Here is a 19,168-nt window from a genome sequence, read left to right as displayed (position 1 = left end):
TCCAACATGTTAACGGCTATGTAGCCTGTGTTCCAGGTGTTAGAAATGTTTCTGTTTTCTGATATTCAACTCTTTCTATATAATGAACTTCTTGACCACTTTCTTAGCCATTAGGCCAAATCATAGAATTTTAGTGACTAAAAAAACAGAGATGGCTATCTTCTCCAATCCATATTCAGTAAAGAATATCTTCTATAACAAAGCTTTGAAAACTGTGAGTAACAACCCCATATGACTTGTGTAACTGACTGTTGGAGTCACAAAAAAATTGGCAACAGAAAAAAGGTATCATATATTACGTCAAGATTTAATTCTTTATGCACAAATAAACATGCATATCCATCTAATTAGTGTGTGAATTTCTTTCATCTTTAATAAATGGCAAAATGATATATACACCAAAGAATTCTTTTAAAATAAATTTCTTTATGATTTTTTAGCAGTAAATGTTTGATTTGTCTATTTTATATATACCTGTTTTATATATCTATATACCCAGGGTTGCATAAAAGTTTCTCAGGCCAAAAAGAGGTAGTGAGTGAAAAGTATATATATAAAAGTCCTATTCTGCAAGTGATCAGTCAACTTTTTCTTAGAGAGTTCCAATGAGGGGAGAAACATGATTGGTTAAGGCAGCAAGTTCTGGTTTTTACTTCTAGTTCTATACACTGGGGCAAAATCAAAAAAAGAACAATCCCTCTTTCATTTGATAGTCCTACAAATATGCAAATATGTTCCCTGCTGTCATTTTACCTCTCCTCCTGCCTTGGAACCCCAAACCTAATTCTTTAGCATCATTGTAATCTCCGGTTTTTTACCCTTCAGTTTTATCTCAGGCCATCCCCTGTGTAGTGGCTCCAGTATTTTCCTTTCCCCATCTTGTATCTTTGGTGAATCAATTCAACTCTCCAGTGTTTTCTTCTCTCCAGTTCTACGGTCCCTTGACCTTAGCTTGTCTTGCTAAGCCTCAGGCTTGGTTTACTGTCATTATCTGCCTTTACTTGTATAAAAATTAAGGAAGCTGGAGAAAAGCATGAAATTGTGCTGATCCAATCCATTATAGATTTGTTACATAATCTCAACTAAGTTCTCATTTCAGCAAAATAAACTCTTCACAACTCTCTAAATGACTTATCAATGTATTTAGTATGATAATTTCCCCAGCTTCTTATAGCTTTCCTTATATCCTGCCCTCTCAGCAGCAAGCCTTGTCTTACATTTTATTGAAAAAAACTGAGGAATTTGCTGAGAGCTTCCTCTTCTCTTGTCCTCCTATTTTTTCTGTTCCACATAAAGGGTGGCCCTTCCCACTAAGATAAACTCTTCCACATGTTTAAGTTCCAATCTGCCCCATCTTAGGGCTGAGACAATAAGATTCTCTTTTTGTATCTCCAATATCTAAAACAGGATCTGGTACATAATAGGTGCTTAAGAAATATTTACTGACTAATTTCACAAGACACAATCACCTGCATTATCTCACTTAAGTTTGTATTAGTTGTTTACTTACTGCTTATAATCATGCTTTCATTTCATTCTCAAAAACCTCTCCCTTGACCTATCCATCTGTACTAGCTACTGTCCAATATCTCTTCTCCATTTTGTGGCTAACCTCCTTGAGAAGGTTGTCTATAACCACTACCTTCACTTTCTTTTTCCTCACAATCCCCTTCACCGCCTATGATCCAGCTTCTAACCTTCACCATATCATCATACCCTAACTCTTCTGCAAGACTCAAATCATGTCAAGAAGGAAGTGATAGAGTGGGCAGAGACAAGATGATGAGAAAAGGCAGTGAATCCCCTGAGCTGTCCCTCAAACCCTTCTGAACCCCTTTAAATAATGCCATAAACAATCCCTGGAGCAGCACAACCCACAAATGGATAGTATAAAATAATTTTTTAATCAAAGAAGCCAGCAGGGGAAATTCTGTTGTACCTGGATAAGAGTGGAACACAGTTCAGCTCAGGCCATGCCAGCATAGCTCCAGCCCCTGAACACCAGGAGCAGGCCTTAGGAATCACTGAATCAGTAGGATTAACAACTGTTTCCAAAGCTTTCAGCCCACAGATTAAAGAGGATCTCTTTTCAGGCACTAAGGAAGGACTCTGATGCTTTGCATATATTTTGATCCAAGCCATAGTCCTGGTGGTCATCCTAAGGTGATGAGGAACACTAGCAAGTCTGTGGCCACAGTGGATCAGAGATCCTCATCCCTGTTCCAGGGCAAAAAAAAAAAAAAAAAAAAAAGAATGCTTGTGATCACTCACAGACCAGAGCACAGGCCAGGAAAGGAGTAAACACACCTTTCCTTATATCAAGCCATCTCAAAATAATTGAAAACTTACAAGTTCCTAGAAATATTACTGAAAACATCTACACAAACCCCCTGAAATTTGGGACAGTGCAGTCTCCATCCTGGAAGCAAAATCCTACTTTAACAAAGAGTTTAAAATTAATAAATAAATTGGGAAAATGAGCAAAAAAAATTCTTAGCAAAGAAAGTAAATGTGGTGACAAAGAAGATTAAAATATACACATAGAAGAAGATAACAAAATAAAACTCATACATCCAAAGCTTCCAGGAAAAATATAAATTAACCTCAGGTCATGGAATAGCTCAAAAAAAGATTTTGAAAATCAAGAGAGATAGAGGAAAAATGGGAAGAGAAATGAGAGTGATACAAGAAAATAATGAAGAATAAGTTAACAGCTTGATAAATGAGAAAAAATGCTGAATAAAATAACACCTTAAAATATATCAGATGTGAGATGAATATGAAAGAATGCTCTCTAAAAGATAAAATTAGGAATGAGAAATGAATGTACTAGGAGAAAGAGAAAGGGAGAGATGAATGGGATAAATAATTTCACACAAGAGGAATGAAAAAAAATTTCAGTGGAGGAGAAGGGAAAGATAAAAGGGGATGAGTGAACCTTACTTTCATCAGAACTGGCTCAAAGGAGGACTAACATACATTCAATTAGGCATAGAAATCTCGCTTCCTCTGTAGGAAAGTAGGAACCGAAGGGTATAAGAAAAGAAGTTGTGTGATAGAAGAGAGAGCAAATTGAAGGAGGGGTTAGTCAGAAGTAAAACATTTTTGAAGAAGGACAGGACAAAAGGAGCGAGAATAGAATAAATGGATTGGGCGTACAGGATGAAGAGGAATAAAAGTTAGTAACAATAACTGTGAAAAAGATTTTGAAGCAAGTTTCTCTGATAAAGATCTCATTTCTCAAATATATAGAGAACTCATTCAAATTTATTAAAAATAAAAGCCATTTCCCAATTGACAAATGATCAAAATGTATCAAAGCTATGTATAGCTATAGAGGACCGCAGATACTGAGCAACTCTGAGAAAGGTGTACTTGAAACAAGGATACTTGTTTACTCAGTGTGATTGATGAGATAATGGTTCTCTAGTTGGCATATACTTAGTGTGATATGGTGATGTAATGGTTCTACCGTTGGCACATGCTCAGTGTGCTGTAGTGATGTAATTGTACTAAGGAATTTTCAGGGCTGAGAGGACTGGAGAAGAGAGTATGTGCTAGAACTCAATTTCAGACTCCAGACTCCATCACTGACTATCCTTGTGGTGGCTCTCCTGCCTTCATCACTTCTTCACTTAAGACCAAGGCCCATCCAGAGATCTTCCAAAAAGCTAGTCCGGACATATAGCTATATGAAAAAAATGCTCCAACTCAGTTTTGATTGGAGAAATGCATGTTAAAACAATTCTGAGGCACAGCCTCATACCTATTGGGTTGACTAATAGAAAAATAAAATGGCAAATATTGAAGGGGATATGAAAAATATGAGACCTTAATGTATTATTGGTAGAATTGTGAAATGATTCAGCATTTCTGTAGAGCAATCTGGAACTGTGTCCAAAGGGCTATGAAACTATGCATATTCTTTAATTCACCAATAGTACTACTAAATCTGTAACTCAAAAGAGATTTTTTAAAAAGGAAAAGGACCTAAATGTACAAAAATATTTATGGCAGCTCTTTTTTTGTGGCAAAGAATTAGAAATTAAAAGGATGCCCATCATTTTGGGAATAACTAAACAAATTGTGATATGAGATTATATTAGAATATTATATTGTTATAAAGAAATGATGAGAAAGATGCTCTCAGAAAAACCTGTAAAACTTACATGAGCTGCTACAAAGTGAAAATTATGTACAAAGTAGCAGCAATAATATAAAATAATTAGTTGTTAATGAGTTAGCTATTTACTTCAATACAATGATCCTAAGACAACTCTGAAGAATTTAGGATGAAAATGTTATCCATATGCAAAGAAAGACTTAATGGTATCAATACAAATTAAAGCATACTTTTTAAAGCTTTCTTTATTATTCTTGGTTTTTTTTTGTCTATGCTTTCTTTCACAATATGACTAATATGAAAATGTTTTGCATGACTACACATATATTGTTTGTTTTCTTAATGAAGGGAGAAGGACGAGAGAGAAGTTTTAAAATAAATGTTAAAAATGTTTTTATATGTAATTGGGGGAAAACGAAATGCCAAATCAAAATTTAAAAAGATACTGGACAGCAGAATATGTCTATAATAGGCTAGGGGAAAAGAACCTAGAAAAAGGGAGATACTGAAGAGAAAAAAAGCAGGAATGATCTGTAGATCAAGCTTCTGAAGGAGCCAGGAGGCTCTGAGACTAAAGACACAATGGAGGGTATATTAGTCTTGGAAGGAAGAAAGGCTACATTATCTCTAGTGTGAGACTGAAACAAATAAGGAGGGTGAGGTGAAGATGTTGAGAGGTCCTGACATACAATGAAGGGAATTTATGAGGAATGTCTTCAATGTACTTCATGAAATAGGAGGGGAGATTCTCTGCTGGGCAAAATTCCCCTCTTCCCTTTCCTTCTCAGGAAGAAATCTTGCCTTCTACTTTCCTGAGAAAACCAAGGCCAAAACCGCTCAGAAAAATGAATTAACTTTTCCAAGCCCTTAGAACAAAATCATAATTCACATTTATAAAGGTCTTTATACAAGGGTGACAAATCACTTTTCTCATACCAATCCAGTGAGGGAAGTATTTACACATATTATCTTTTCCTTAGAGATGGGAAAATAGAAGTTGCAGAAAAATTGTTATCTATTGGTAACAACTCAACAACTGTTATTGGGCTTAAGTTCTAGAGTCAGAATTTGAATTTTGGATCCAATTTCAAGTCCAGTGTTCTCTGTTACATAAAAGTATTATTCTTGGATCGGACTCACATTTATTGATTAAAGCCCATGGCTCTAATTTCCAAGTTATACTTTCCTCTTAGAATCAGAATCATAGGATGTGAGAATCAGATTTATAGAGTGTTGCGTAAAGGTCCTTAGATCTCTCCTAGGTTAACATTTACATATAAGAAAACGATGATTGAATTATCCAGGCTTTTAGGTTATTAAATGGCAGGCTTGGGTCTAGGTGTCCTAAGTCTGCCTTCCATTCAACACTCAAACCCATATGCAGAAAAATGTGTGGTTATGCAAGAGACTAAAGACAGGCATCTTTTTAAAAAAGTTCCTGAATTTTGGTAGGTGAATTATTTCCACTCATCAACTCAAAGGTGAGGATAGGGATATAGTTCCTTTGACACTTAAGATTTGACATCTGGTATTCTCTAAGAGGAAAGATGTTTAGTCATCATTCTTTGCAGATAATATTTTGGTATACTTAGAGAATACCAGAGAATCAACTTAAAAAACTACTTGAAATAACTTTAGTAAAGTTGTAGAGTATAAAGTAAATCCATATAAATCATCAGCATTTCCATATATTACCCACAAAGCCCAGCAACTAGAGATGGAAAGAGAAAATCTATTTAAACTAGTTGTAGACGTTAAAAATATTCGGGAGTCTACTTGCCAAGACAAAACCAGAAACTATATGAACACAATTATAAAACACAAATAAAGTCAAATCTAAACAATTGGAAAAATATCAATTGCTCATGGGTAGGCTAAGCTGATAAAATCAAAATGACAATTCTATTTAATGAGTTCACTTATTCAGTGCCATGCTAATCAAACTACTATAAAAAATAATAACAAAATTCACCTGAAAAAAAAAACCCTCAAGAATATCAATGGAATTAATAGGAATAAAAGCAAAGGAAGGTGGTTTTACCAGGTCTATATATTATAAAGTAGAAAATCATCAAAACTATTTGACTGACTAATAAATAGAGTGGCGAATCAGAGGAATAAATTAGGTACACAAGACACAGTAGTAAATGACCATCGCAATCTTTTTGGAAACTCAAAGATTCCAGCTTCTGAGATAAGAACTCACTATTTGACAAAAACATCTGGGCAAAGTGGAAAACAGTAGAGCAGAAATTAGTCATACACCAACATGTCACGCCATATACCAAGATAAATGATATATGATTTAGAATAAAGGATGATACTATAAACAAATTCAGAGAGTAAGGAATCATTTATCTCCCAGATCTATGGAGAAGGAAAGGATTTATGTCCAAACAAAAGATAAGAACATTATAAAATGCAAAATAGATAATTTTGATTACATTGAATTAGAAAGCATTTGTACAAACAAAATCAACACAACTAATATTAGAAAGAAAGCAGAAAGATGGGGGACAATTTTTTTTTACAGCCAGTGTTTCTCATAAATGCTTCATTTCTCAACTAGATAGAAAATTGAATCAAAATTTTAAGAATACAAGCAATTGCTCAATTGATCAAAAGATATAAACAGGAAGTTTCAGATGAAGAAAGGAAAGCTATCTATAATCATATGAAAAAATATTCTAAATTACTACTGATTAGAGAAATGGAAATTAAAATAAATTCGGAGGTACCATCTCTCACATATCAGATTGACTAATAAAACAAAAAGGGAAATGATAAATGTTGGAAAAAATGTGAGAAATTAAGGACAATAGTTTATTCTTGGTGAATTTTTAAATTTATATAGACATTCTGGAAAATAATTTGGAATTATGCCCAAAGAGTAATCAAACTGTGAATACCCTCTGATCTAGCAATGGCACTACTGGATCTGTATCCCAAAGATATCACAAAAAGGGAAAAGGGCCCACATGTACATAAATATTTATAGCAACTCTTTAAGTGATGGAAAGGAACTAGAAATTGAGGGGCTGCTCATCAATTGGCGAATGTCTGAAGAAATTGTGATCTATGAATGTAATGGAATACTATTGTGTTATAACAAAGGATAAGCAGATAAATTTCAGAAAAACTTGGAAAGACTCACATGAACTGATGCTGAGGTAAGTAAGCAGAACCAGGAGAAGATTGTAACAATAAAACCAACATTGTGTTATGATCACATAATAGACTTAACTCTTTGCAACAAAATAGTGATCCAAGAAAATTCCAAAAGATTCATAAAGGAAAATGCTATCCATATGCAGAAAAAAGGCCATGGAGTTTGAATGCAGATTAAAGCATACTATTTTCAGTCTTTTCTTTTTTTTTTCTTTTAGTTTTTTAATAGCTTTTTCCTTTTGAAACCAAAAATTTCTTTCATAACATGACTAATGTGAAAATATGTTTACATGATTGTACACTATAACATATACTGAATGCTTACCATCTTGGGGAGGGTGATTGGGAAGGAGATTAAAAGTTGGAACTCAAACTTTTATTAAAAAGTGAACATTGAAAACTCTCTTTATGTTTAATGGAAAAACAAAATACTATTACAAAAAAACCCACAAAAAGATGACAGACATTTAGCAGTATGCCCATATGTGAGGCAGGGTTTAGGTAGAGTACAGAAAAAAAAAAAAAATTGAACAAAAACCAAGGCTATTAGATTGAACTCAATTGTTAAAAGCAGAAACTTCTCACAAATGAAAACCTTTCTCATCTTGGAGGGGGAGATGGACAGCACTGAATGATAAAGGTCATCTTCAGTGTTTCCTCTGAAATGCTTCATCAAATACAAACCATCACTGTCAAAATTAACACAGAAAAGATCTCACTCACTGCTTCTTTCACCAAGTCCCCCACCCACCTCTTCCCTTTCTGGCACTATTATTTCTACTATCTGGTGACAGAATGTGAATGGTGGGAGGGACCTGATTATGTAGAATGTCAGAGCTGGAAGGAACATTAGAACACAAAAATGGCAAAGCTGGAAAAGTCCTCTGTAGAATATCAGAAAATACACAGCAGAGGGTGTCAAATGTATGGCCCTTCATTTATAATACTCCCAAGTAGGACTCAAATCAGATTAAAGTATAACTGGAAAATATATATATATATATATATTTAAAGGAAGTGAGAGAGGGAATCAAAAATTTTGCTTTGGTCATTCACCTTATTAATTTAAGGTCCTACATCTTTTGAGAGGCCCATGTGACCTTGAATGAATGTCATTTAACATTTCTGGGTCTCCATTTTCTTAAAATAGGAGATTGAATTTGATTATGTCTGAGATCCATTTTAACTCTACATGTATGGTTTACCATTAATTTGAAATACATAATGAGTTTAGCAAAAAATATCCCTTACATATCAACAAATAAGGATTTTTTTTTAATTTTGGTTAAACACAAGCCAGCAAGCAATCTTTTTTCCTTCTTCAGTTAGTTTCTAGATCTCAGCTCTTTCATGCTGGTTAGGGGAAGCAAACATGTTAAAAATTCCTTCTTTTCAAAGAGACATAGAGCAGGCTATTATCTTTGTTACTCATTGGCAAGTACAACTTAGTGTCATCATATGAGTACAATTTCAGTCTTTGAACTAGGAAAACATTTTCAGTATTTCAATCAACTAGTGCACTAAATCATGAATAAATAACACAATTAATTCACAAGGTCATTCATTTACCAAAAAAAAAAAAAATCTATTTCATGTGCCTAGTTACAAAAGTAAGAATATATATTGCAAATGACGTCACCAGTAACAAACCTTCCTGAAACCTTTTAGATGGAAATGAAGATGAGTCAGACTGACTTTTCCATTGTTCCCCATACCAGCAGGTTTTTCCCCTTTCCTTAATAAAGACTCTAGAGACTGTTTGCTCAGGTGAAAATATTTATTTGCAACTAATGTTTCACATAAAATTCCAGTCTAACCTATTTGTATTTCAATAAAGATCTATAAATAAAACATCTTTCTAAGGGTATTTTGTCTTTATCACAACATTTACACAACTCAATATTCAACTACAGGTCCCTACTGGGAAATTTTTCCTTAACCTCATCCTATAAAAATCAGATCAGTAAGGAAAAGCTATCCTTACAAACCACTGCTTAATGGAGGAACAGCTGGTAAAATTATTAGCATGTCCAAGATTAGGAACTGAACAAGTGAGTTTATTGTAAGTAAGGATGAGGTAAGCAATTGGTGCTTTTTTTCATGGACTGTACCCACAAATGATGCACATGAGAAATGTTACAGTTTGCTTTGATGGAATGCAGGACAAAATGAGCAATGTGCATTACTGCCATGCATAACAATGCCAAAATATGAGTAACATTTTAAAGCTTTTCTAGGTGATATAATATAGTCTATGATCCAGATATACTGGAGAACAATTTGAAACTATGCCCAAAAGGTTATAAAACTGTACATACTCTTCCATACAGCAGGGTCACTACTGGGTCTGAGTTCCAAGGAGATCTTAAAAGAGAGGAAAGGACCCATATGTGCAAAAATATTTGTATTAGCTCTTTTTGTAGTGGCAAGGAATTTTGAAAATGAGTGGATGCCCATCAATTGGGGAATAAATAAATAATTTATGATATATGAATGTAATGGAATATTGTTGTTCTATAAGAAATGATGAGCAGGCTAATTTTAGAAAAACCTTGAAAAACTTACTTGAATTGATACTGAATGAAGCAGAACCAGGAGAACATTATACACAGTAACAGCAAAATTATATGATCAGTTATGATGATTTTTCTCAGCAATACATTGATCCCAGACATAATTCCAATAGAGTTGGGATGGAAAATGCTATCTTCATCCAGAGGGAGAACTATGGAGACTAAATGTGGGTTGAAGCAAACAATTTCACTTTTTTATTGTTATTATTGTTTGCTTTTTTATTTCTCATGGTTTTTCTCTTTTGTTATGATTTTCTTTTCACAAAATGAATATTATGTAAAAATGCCTAAAATGATTATACATGTATAAATTATGCATGTATAACATATCAGATTGCTTGCTGTTTTGGGGACAGGGTAAGTAAGGAGAGGAGGGAGAAAAATTTTGGAATTCAAAATACTACAAAAATTGAATTAGAAAACTATCTTTACATGTAATTGAAAAAAATAAAATACTACTGAATTTTCACAAAGAGAATGTGAAGTTTAGTAGAAAATCCTTTGGACTTGGGACTTAAAAGATCTGGGTTCAAATTCCAGTTCGCACACTTACTGTCTGTGTGATGTCACATCAACATATAAGTGTAAGCTTCCTCATTTTTAAAATCCTCACAACTGGATGGCACCCCCTCCTCACCTCCATCTTTCAAAATCCCAAACTTCCTTAAATACAAAGTTTATTACCATCTCCTACAAAAGGCGTGTTTTGAACTTTTAGATTATCAGAAACCCTTTCTGATTGCAATTGCTTTGCTTTTTTTTGCATATATTCTAGATTTAGTTTTATAAATATTTATATAATCATATTTATATATTATTATTATTTATCTGTATTATTTAACCTATCTTTCTTGGAAGAAACTAAGCTTTCTCAGGGCAGGGCCAGTTTCATTGTTGTCATTAAAGCCCCAGGATCTAGCACTATGTCCAGCATATATAGTAGCTATTTATTCTAAGGTAGACATAAGCTAGGCCAACCCAATGATCCAGACTCATGGGTTAAAATACAATGAAACATACATTAATATCAACATTTCCTTTTAAAAAAAGGCTAATTAGTAATGAGAAAATTTAAAAATTAATACAAAAAGCTACTCCTTTTTCAAATTACTAAATTAGGCATTAAGAAAAGTAACCTGCAGGGAATTAGAGATCTAGAATAGTCTCTAAATGTTCTTCTGTTGAACTTAAAAAAAAAAAAAAAAAGCCCAAATCCCACAACTATATTCACCTATGTCAGGCCTGAAACCAGGAATATTTCTCTTTCTTCTGAGTTCAAATCTGGCTTCAAACACTTATTAGGGCTGTAATCCTAAGTAAAGTCACTTAATCCTATTTGCTTCAGTTCTTCATCTATAAAATGAAGTAGAAAAAGAAAAGGCAAACTACTCCAGTATCTTTGCCAAGAAAACCCCACATGAGGTTGTGAAGAGTTGGAAACAATTTAACTGTCTGGATAAACCAACAACATATGTGAAGTACTAGAGATACAAACACAAGCCAATAAGAATAGAGCCTATCTTCAAGGAGCTTATATTCTAAAGAAGGAAGAAAACATAAAAGGGAGCTGAAAACCAAGGGTAGAAGCAGGAGATAAAAATACCTAGTCTAATTTTGAAGTCTAGGAACAGGGCTGGGAGGTAAATGAATGTCAATTTAGGCCCATGTATAAAACGGAAGCTTTAAGAGAAAATCATCAATGGAAGAGGAAAGTTGACTTTACAGAGTCAACTGTAATAAAAGGGATGGTCAAAAAGGCTGTTGCAATGTGATTGAAAGTTAATTAAATAGTCCAACCTATATTCTTCCAGAGTAACAACTGGGGCATAAAGCATTGAGAAAGGGAAATGAGGTAGAGTGGTCAAAAGAAAAAGGATGAAGAATGGCCTGTAGGCAGATCTTCTCCCAATCCTTTTCTTCCACCAAACTCCAATCCAGTTTCATTTTCAGGAATAGCAGAGTGTCCTCTAGTGACCAACTATTCTATATAAAACTTGTTGATATCTTACAATTGCATTTGATATTTATTTAATTAAATTGGGACAGGTTGTATCTTTGGGTTTGATTTTGATATCTATGATGCTGTTTTGTATTCTAGTCAGAGCTAGAAAACGTGGAAGGAAGTTAGAAAGAGGTCAATTTCTACCCGAGAGGCATAATAACAAAAATTTATTTATTGTTTATATATGTATTTAAATATTTATATCCTTCTTTCCAGCTTACATTATATTTATTTATACATTTACATACTGCTTTCCAGGTTATACTTTGTAACAAATTAACCTCCTCAACAGTTTTGTGAGGTCCTACAAGGATTCCCATTTTACAGATAAAGAAATTGAGAAATATAGTTTAGGTGACTTGCCCAGGATCATACAGCTAATGAGTCAAGATTTGAACTTAGATCCTCATGATTTCAAGTCCAATGTTCCATTTACTGTGCCATCTGTTTGTCTCATGAAGATCATTTGACCAACTATGTCTGCCCACGAATAGAAAAGTTTGATCTACTGGAAGTTTTCAACATGGTCATATTACCATTAAAGCATCCACTGTATCAGATAGACAGTTGATCCAAATGACTTTCATGATCTCTTCTAATTCAATGATATTTGATTCTATGATTGACTTACAAAAGGAATGGTAGAGTATGATGATCAGTTTTGATAAACTTAACTCTTCTCAGTACTACAATGATCTAAGACAATTCCAAAACATTCATGATAAAAAATCCACATCCAGAGAAAGAACTATGGAGTCTGAATGATGACTGAAGCAAACTGTTTTCATTTTTTTTTCTTGTGGTTTTCCCCCTTTTTCTGGTTCATTTTTTTTTTTACAAGACTAATGTGGAAATAGGCTAAATATGATTGTATGTATATATATATATATATATATATATATATATATATATATATATATATATATATATAAAACCTATCAGATTGCTTATCATATTGGGTAGGGAAAAGTAGAAGGAGGGAGTAAGAAAAAAATGGACATCAAAATCTTATAAAAGTAAATGTGAAAGCTAAAAAAAAAGAAATGAAAAAATAAAGGAATGGAAGAAAAGGTACCAGACACATTCAGAATAATATATAGTAGAAACATGCTGGATTGGGAATAAAGAAACAAGGTTCATATCCTGGTTATCAGGATACAAGATTATTACCTTATCGGCTTTGTGAATATGGGCAATAATTTAATCCTTCTGATCTTGTTTACAATTTCTCAAATGAAAAGGGTGAATTAGATGACTTTTAATAGCCTTTCTAGTTTTAAATCTATTGTCTAATGAACCAATGACTAAATACTTATACAAATTGGAAACATCAGGACACATTTTACCTGATCAGATTACAACTCAATGTTTTCCATTTTCTGAGGAAGAAACTGAAGTCCAGATATATCAATTAACAAGTCATAAAGCAATCAAGTTTTACTGATTTGTCAGTAGGCAATAGCATTTCCTATGACCCTGTCATATAACCTGGATTATCTTCTCCTTAGGTTATATCCCATCCAGATTTTGCTATTTCTTTTCACGAAAAGGTATGGAAATTTCGTACTCACTGAAAAATAATAATTTATGTATGTGAAAGATGATTGATTTCATTTATTTTGCTCTTTTGGCATAGCACAATCTTGGAAAGTGGGAGGGGTCAGCATCTAAGATTTTAGTGTTTTTTTTGTTTTTTGTTTTTTTGTTTTTTTGAGGAGGGGGAGAGGTAATATTTCCAAGCAGACTTCATACCATTCTGAATCACAGAGAATCAAGTATCCAAAAGGAATACACTAATTACAACTATGATACCAATTTTTCTCCCAGGACAATAGGACAGCATCAGTCATCTTTATTCGTGAATTAAATAATCTTCAATGTTCATATTATGGAGAGGTTCCTGTTAGTTATGGAATTATCTCATCCTGAATCATTATAAAATCAGGAATTCACACAAAAACATGACCTGAGTTTCTAAAGTCAATCAAATGACCATGAGATAGTGTCTAGACAATTGCTTAGCTTGGCTATACACAGGCCACAGAGTGAAGTGACCCTTTTATTTGATTTGGTTGTTAAAATGGCAGGGAGCACATACCAAGATTCTGGTTGTTTTAATGATCCGATTGACAGTCCATCCATCTTGAGTCTGGGTTGTGTCAAGAAGAATGTTCCATTTTGCTTATTGGTTTGATGCCTACCTATTTAACTATGATAGTTTCTAGTCTCATTTCACTTTTACAAATGGGACTTGATGAGCTCCTTCTTCATGTGACCCAAAACTGATGTAGAGCAATATTGGTTACTTGACTTTAACAATCTATCAACTGAAAATACTCTTTCTCTGGGGCCCTCCTAGGTTCAAATACAGCCCTTCCTACTTCTCATGGTGGCTACTGCTTTCAACTTGACTACTTTCTTTGATTAGGAACAATCAAAAGTCACACAATATTAAGGGAAGTGGTTAAAATGAGGTTAGCAACTTATTGAAGCTCACTGATGTAATTAGAAGAATTTAAAGACTATAGAAAAAAGAAAACCTTTGTAGAGAAACTATCAGAAGCATTTTATACTGAGAAAAATACTCTGGGGTTTTTCAATTTAATAGAATCTCTTCAATATCTTCTTCATTGTCCAACCACCACCATAGATGAAGAGCATAATTTTTTCATTTTTATTTCTCTGTTTAAAAAAAAAAGTCACTTTGATTTTCAGTTTATGCATTAAGATAATGGTATTGGATGTGCCCATAGTAATTTGGTGCTCTGTATTTACCTCCAATCTACCATGTTCAAAATAGAACTCCATCTCTTCTCTTTTTTCTTCCAAATAACTCTTTTTTCTGCTTCCATTATTTCTATTGAGGGTGCCATTGCTAGTAGTTTTCCACTTGTCTTAATTCACAATTTAAGAACTAATTTTGACTCCTCTGTCAATCCAAGAATCTAAGAAGAATTATTCACAATGTCTCAACTCCTTCCCTGCAACCCAGTCAAATGACCATTATCATCATTCAAATCCTTAACACTTCTTAGTTGGACTATCATACAAACTTTCTAAATGGCCTCTCTATATCCCATCTTTCTCCTCTCCAAATCCTCCTCCTCATAGCTGCCAGAATGAGATTCTTATTTCTGACTGTAAATCCCCTATTATCTTTTGAGGTCAAATAAGTCTTCTATTTGTCCCTGAAAAACTTTTACAGTCTGAATCCAGACCTTTTGGGCATTATCACAGACTATTCTTCTACATCACCTTTTCCATGTGGCCTAATCATTCTCTTAGTGCCTTTATCAAGTCTCTCCTCACTTCCATCTCTTAGATTGCTTCAAAACTAAGCCTAGGCTCATATCTTATGTGAGAAGAAGCTAGAAAGGGAAGGGAACAAGCACTGATTAAAATGCCTCCTATTCAAGAAGCACCATATTATGCGCTTTACAAATATCTCATGTGATCCTCAAAACAATCTTATCAAACAGGTGCTATTATTGGAAGCAAGGAGGAACATATAAGTCACTCAGCTATTAAATATCTCAGACAGGATGTACCCTCAGGTGTTTTATCCACATAAGAACCTTTCAGATACTCCCAACTGCTAGTGTTTTCTCTTTCTTTTTTTTTCCTTTCCTTTCACTTTTCCTTTCTCTTCCCTTTTTCTTTTCTTTTTTTTTTTTTCTTTCCTTTCCCTTTCCCTTCCTTTCCTTTCCTTTTTTCTTTCTTTTTACAGGAAGTAATTGGGGTTAAGTGACCAGGGTCACACATCTAAAAGGCCACATTTGAACTCAGGTCCTTTTATTTCACAGCTGGTACTCTGTCTATTGTGGCATCTAGCTGCACCCTTCTAAAATCTTTTTTAAAAATCTCAAAACAAACAAAAGAACTCTTGAATTTAAATTTGTACATATTTGATATTTATATTCATAGATTTTGTTTTCCCCTCACAGATGGTAAAAATCCATTAGGACAGAAACTGTTTCCTTTTAGTCTGTCTTCCTAGCTCCTAGCAGAGTTCCTGGACCATAGCAGATGCTTAATAAATGTTTGTCGATTGACTGTCAAAGAGAAGCACATATTTAGAAGAAATATAGAAGAACAAGAAAAATAGAAGAACAGTCTATGGCATTCAAGGCCAATATGATTATATAACATTTAATTGCACATTTCTGTAATTAGGTTACATATTAGGAACAACTTCCTAACACTTAAAGTTGTCCAAAAGTCGAGTCCATTGCCTTGAGAGATAGAAAAGTTTTCCTCACTGAAGGCCATTACACAAAGGCTGGATGACCATTTGCCGGGGAATTTCTTTTATGCATAGTTTGGATGAGATGTTCTCCTTCAATGCTCCTATTCAGTGTTTTTTTCTGTGTGATATAGCAGTGGAATAAAATGAAGAAATAGCTGCTTCTCAGTCAGGAAGTCTTGGGTTCAGGTTCTGCCCTGATACACAATAATAAGCTTTACACTTAAATTTTTTCATTTATATACATATATATATATATTATACATATTGCTTTACATTTTTTCCCATTTGATCTTCATAATAAACCATTTTACAGATGAGAAAACTGAGGTTGTGAGAGTTAAATGACTTGCCAGAAGTCATACAACTAGTAAGTGTTTGGGATAGAAATTGACAGATTTTCCTGACTACAAGTCCAGCATTTTATTCACTATTCACTTGGCTGCAAAAAATTTTGACTCTGAGATCCTAGACTAGACATTTAATCTCTCTGTGACCCAAGGCTATATTATGCTGCTGTGAATTGCATAGCAGGTACATACTGACCATTCCTTATAGCAAGGAAAGGAGAAGTCCAGTCTAAAAATAAAACAAAAGATAATGTTAATGTAACATAGTGGTGCCATCCAGAATTTTGGACCAAAATATGTAATAAATTTTAAAAAGCAAATCCTGTAAGTTATCATAGTGATTTACATTGCCCGTTTCCTTTTTTCTCTCTTTCAAAAATATTCTGCCAACTTTCCATAAATTGCAATGTCACTCGCTTGGGGCTGTGCAGGCACCTCCTAGTAGAGGAGCTGACAACAACCCAAGTATCCAAACAGATCATTATTCACAGAGAGTTTTCACACTTACTTCTCTTTGGGTCTTTTTTAATTTTCAGGACAGAACTTCATTTCTTTCTGTTTTAAAGAGGCAAAACCTGTTTCAAGTACTTGTCAAAAGCTATTGGAACCCACTGAGTCAGACAAGTTCTTCACAGATTTTTTGAAGTTGAAACAAGCAGAAGCCTGTTGATGGTACAGAATGAAGTTTCTGACTTTAAGATGAGGAAGAAGTTCCTAGTGGTGGTGGGTGTTGAACCCTAGAGCAGGGGATAGAGGGAAGTCAGAAAAGCTCCTTGTCTGGAGGCCTTTTCATACATACGTACATACAAACACACATTTACACATGTACATAACATGATTTAATTTCTCTAAAATAGTACCATATTGTTCTGCCAGAAGGCAGGAAAATGAACTTGGTGACTTTTCAACATCCCTTCCACTGTCATCATTCAACAAACTGCTTTGGGAATAAAAGGTGTCATGCCAATTGAGATGAAAGGTTGAGCAAATATCTGGAGTAACCAAGGGGAGAAGCCAAATTCTACTTTTTTGCTGTATCCCTAATGCTTGGCACACAGTAAGTGCTTAATAAATGCTTTTCATTTGCTTGCTTGAAAACAAAACAGATTTTCTTTGGCTAGAAGGGTAATTCAGAACAATACAACATGTCTTCTCCTTAACTACTCTGGGAAATGCTAAGGGAATTATAGCCTTCTAGATGCAGACCAGTAGTTCAGTAAATCACAACTGATGCTTTTAAGGGAGGAAAAGTCAGTGACTTCTCTTCCTCTCTACTCATAAGCCTTCATAGGTCATTCCTCATATACCTTTCTCTAAAGGATATTAGAATCCTTTAAACTTTCCTTATCTGTAAAATGAGGATACAATATTGTCTGTACTACTTACTTCATAGGAATGTTGTGAGAAAAACCTTTCTGTAAACACTAATGCATATTATTATTAATTATTATTATTAAAATTCTGTGAAATTTGGATTTCTTTCTGAGATTGGGATGAGCTCTCAAAACAAGTTGAGAAAATGTCCATGATATTCAGCTTCCTTTTTTTTAGATAAAAGGTGGAAGTTAGACCAAGCAGCCTCTAAGATTCTTTCCATGTTTATACAATGTCTCCTTCTTTAACACAATGTATATTTTTATATACCCAGGGCTTAGTACAGTGTCTGCCACATTAAATAAACATTTAATAAATGTTGCTGATAGATTTATTGATGCTACTGATGATGCCATTTGTTAGTCTTTAACTGTGTCCCTCAAATAATTTAGTAATTGATTATTCAAATACTTTCCTTTCACACCCCCTAATGTCTATCAGGATGTCCTTACAAAACTTATGAAGCAAATTTGTAAACCAAGTACCCTTCCACCTCTTCTTTTAGTGTTCCTTTCCTCAATGTGGATTTCTATTACTTCTTGTCCTTATCTGCTTCCCCAAAATAGTATTCTCTGAATCTACCTACCCATTTACCTTATAAAATGTTCTCAGATAACTGTCCAAGTTGAAGAAAACATTTGATCAACTGATCCATGTTGGGATAAAACTTCCCAGGTAATAGTTTCATTTTCACAGGAAAAAATGAATTTTACCTAAAATAATAAATATCTAGATCAGTATTCTTAATATTTTTTGTGTGTATGTGTGTATGTTCTAAATCCCTTTGGATTAGTATATGGACTCAGAATTATGTTTTTAAATGCATAAAATACACTAACAAAACAAGTTTAATACAAGTAAAAGCTCATTTTTTCCACATCAGAATTGATGGCTCTCCTAAATCTATCCCACAACCTAGTTGAGGGTCAAGAACCGCAGGATAAGAATTTGATTTGGATCAATAGATCTGGCACTTCCTCCATTGACATCACAGCCCATTTATATCTACCTATCACCTATAGTTCTCATCTAATCAATTTCTTGCTATGATCACTATCCCATATGTGGGCCACCAAAAATGCTAAGTTCTCCCAAAACTGTATTGCAAGATCTTAGATTTAGAACTGGGAGGGACCTTAGAAGTTATTGAGTCCAGTCTTTTTATTTTATAGATGAAGAAGCAAAGTCTAAAGAATTTAAGAGATTTTCCCAGGCTCACACAGTTAGTAAACACTCAAGGAAGGATTTGGACTCAACTCTTTCTGATTCCAAGTTCTAAGCTCTACCCACTATACCATGCAATGGGCTCTCAGGTGAAGTACATGTGTTGTTTAT

At 34.0% G+C, this 19,168-nt stretch overlaps 1 protein-coding gene across 6 annotated transcripts in view; it reads right to left on the bottom strand.

Annotated features, from left to right (window-relative positions):
- The window catches only part of PTPRN2 (protein tyrosine phosphatase receptor type N2), a 1,470,018-nt gene that overhangs the window by 472,447 nt on the left and 978,403 nt on the right, over nt 1-19,168 (bottom strand). The gene's annotated exons all lie outside the window — the stretch shown is intronic.

The sequence above is a fragment of the Sminthopsis crassicaudata genome, chromosome 5 (genome assembly GCF_048593235.1).
Source record: "Sminthopsis crassicaudata isolate SCR6 chromosome 5, ASM4859323v1, whole genome shotgun sequence".
Taxonomy (NCBI): Eukaryota; Metazoa; Chordata; class Mammalia; order Dasyuromorphia; family Dasyuridae; genus Sminthopsis; species Sminthopsis crassicaudata.
This window is presented reverse-complemented; position numbering and strand designations above follow the sequence as displayed.